Source organism: Pseudophryne corroboree, chromosome 7 (assembly GCF_028390025.1).
Source record: "Pseudophryne corroboree isolate aPseCor3 chromosome 7, aPseCor3.hap2, whole genome shotgun sequence".
In the NCBI taxonomy this organism is placed as follows: domain Eukaryota; kingdom Metazoa; phylum Chordata; class Amphibia; order Anura; family Myobatrachidae; genus Pseudophryne; species Pseudophryne corroboree.
The window spans coordinates 462,986,691-462,989,639 of record NC_086450.1 but is presented as its reverse complement, the minus strand read 5'-3'; the positions used below and the strand labels follow the sequence as shown (position 1 = coordinate 462,989,639).

The 2,949-nt window shown below is 44.6% G+C and overlaps 1 non-coding gene across 1 annotated transcript; it reads left to right on the top strand.

Moving 5' to 3' along the window:
* The first annotated feature begins 1,904 nt into the window (after positions 1 to 1,904).
* TRNAQ-CUG (transfer RNA glutamine (anticodon CUG)) lies at positions 1,905 to 1,976 on the top strand. Its single transcript has one exon. It is a non-coding gene; the product is annotated as a tRNA-Gln (tRNA).
* Positions 1,977 to 2,949: the final 973 nt, after the last annotated feature.

Genomic DNA, 2,949 nt, shown 5'->3' with positions numbered 1-2,949 from the left:
AATTATAAATTCCTCCGGGAAGACCTTTACCAGCAATTGCCTGAAGAAAGTACACAGGGACCTGTGATGGTGGATTCCAGTGGGGAAAAATGAATACTCAGTGAGGAGGATGAACACGGTGAAAGGGGTGAGGAATCGGAGGATGATAATGAGGTCGACATCTTGCCTCTGTAGAGCCAGTTTGTGCAAGGAGAGATTGATTGCTTTTTTTTGTGGGGGCCCAAATAAACCAATCATTTCAGCCACAGTCGTGTGGCAGACCCTGTTGCTGAAATGATTGGTTTGTGTGCATGTCATGTTTATACAACATAAGGGTGGGTGGGAGGACCCAAGGACAATTCCATCTTGCACCTCTTTTTCTTCTTTGCATCATGTGCGGTTTGGGGACTAGTTTTTTTAAGTGCCATGCTATCTAATACTGCAGTGCCACTCCTAGATGGGCCAGGTGTTTGTGCCGCACACTTGTGTTGCTTAGCTTAGTCATACAGCTACCTCATTGCACCTCTTTGCATCATGTGCTGTTTGGGGCCTATTTTTTTAATCTGTTATTCTGTCTGTAACTGCAGTGCCACTCCTAGATGGGCCAGGTGTTTTTTTGGCACACTTGTGTCATTTAGTTTGGCCATCCAGCTACCTCATTGCACCTCTTTTTTTTCTTTGCATCATGTGCTGTTTGGGGACTAGTTTTTTTAAGTGCCATCCTGTCTGTAACTGCAGTGCCACTCATAGATGGGCCAGGTGTTTGTGCCACAGACTTGTGTCGCTTAGCTTGGCCATCCAGCTACCTAATTGCACCTCTTTAACTTCTTTGCATCATGTGCTGTTTGGGGACTAATTTTTAAATAGTGCCATCTTGTCTGCAACTGTAGTGCCACACCTAGATTGGCCAGGTGTTTGTGCTGCACATTTGTGTCGCTTAGCTTAGTCATACAGCCACCTTGCTGCAACTTTTACAGATGTAGCCTCCGTTATCTTGACTGTTTCTCAGCCTAGACAGGCGTTTAGTCACACTAAGGCGATAGCTTAGCTTGCTGAGTTTAATCACGGGCAGGCGCGATGAGGCGATACTAGATACTCAGCATGCATTACACATCTCCACCACTGGGAGGCTAATGCTCCACTAATCCAGTACTTTCCATCATATAGCGGCGGACTTATCTACAGCTCTGGCAATTGGTCAGTGATGATTGTAATGTTAATCCTGTAGATGGTGACCAATGGTCAGACGGTGAGAGTTCTCAATATACAGTACTGTAAATACTGTAGTTTATACAGACACAAACGAAAATGTTAAAACACTTGTGTATGCAGACGCAAGTTTGTGTATGGAGTATGTGTGTGGAGTATGTGTATGGAGACGCAAATAATTGTGGAAAAGGAAGAACGTGCAATGCATAAACACCGTGATTTTGAAATACTGTACATGTACATGAGCGTCTGAGTTTCCTAATGCATAATGGGGATGGTGGAAAATACCGTGCTTTTTAAATGCGAGCATCCGAGTCCCCTAAGGCATAAACCAACACCAATGGGGAGTGGTCACTCTTTGCAGTACTTTTACACCTGAAATAGTGAACCTTTCATGAGGCGTCGTGGGCTAGCGATGAAGGCTCCCACCTCCCATGCTGGGGGTCCAGGGTTCGAGTCCTGAAGTTCCATTTTTTTATGTGTTCCCGTGACATTCACTTACAGTACATATTATTTTTTTTCTTTGTAAGACATTCAATGGAAGGGAGCACACAAGTTTCACATAAATCAGAGTAAATCTGCAGGAGCAATTCTTTACGCTAAATGCAAATACACAGCAGTAATGAGTATAAATGAGTGTATTCTGACTCAGCAAAACAATACTGTAGATCTTCGGCGTTTGTGTATTGCACATAACCTGAACTGCCTGCTAGAGAGGTTCCATGGTGTAATGGTTAGCACTTTGGACTCTGAATCCAGCAATCTGAGTTCAAATCTCAGTGGGACCTGATGTGTTTTTTTAAACATGCATGGGATAGACATAAGGATATCCTTACAAAGAAATAAGGATCAAATAAGGTTAGAGATAAAAAAAATGTAAAAAAAAAAATGGGCAGACTAGATGGGCCAAGTGGTTCTTATCTGCCGATAAATTCTATGTTTCTATGCCTCCCTGTCTACTGCATGACCTGTGCAGGCTCCCAGGGGGGAAGGGCGATGGGGGTAGGGGGAGGCGGTGGAAAATACTGTGCCTTTGAAATACAAATTTGAGCGTCCGAGTCCCCTAAGGCATAAACCAACACCAATGGGAAGGAAGTGCCAACCTTTTTTTTAATGTGTTCCCGTGACATTCACGTTAATATTATTTTATTTTCTCTCTAATACATTCAATGGAAGGGTGATGGGGGTATCCGAGCGCTGCCTGCCACGTGGTGGGATTTCAGGGGCGGCGGACATTTTGCCAGTGTGCTATGCGATCGAGTCTGATGTACCATAATGTGCATAGACCTCGCTAATCCCTATCGCCCCTGTGTATTTTAGCTAGGGGATTGTGACGCCCCTTCAACATTGCCCCGTAGCCTGCAAAATCTGGGCTTTTACTTGCTCCGAAGCCTAGAGCCTCCATGGGGCAAGGAGTCACAGGTGGTAGCCATTTCTATTGAGTCTGCCCTGCTACAGAATGTATGTGTACTGTATGGTGCATAAAAGCTTAACAGTAGAACCACTCCTGCAGCGTTTTTTCACACACACCCATAAAACGGCCAGTTTCCGCCCAGAAACACCCACTTCCTGTTAATCACATTACGATCACCAGAACGAAGAAAAAACCTCGTAATGCCATGAGTAAAAAACCTAACTGCATAGCAAATTTACTTGGCGCAGTCGCACTGCGGACATTGCGCATGCGCATTAGCGACTAATCCGTTGCGAAAAAATAATAATGAGCGAACAACTCGGAATGACCCCCAATATCCCTAATCT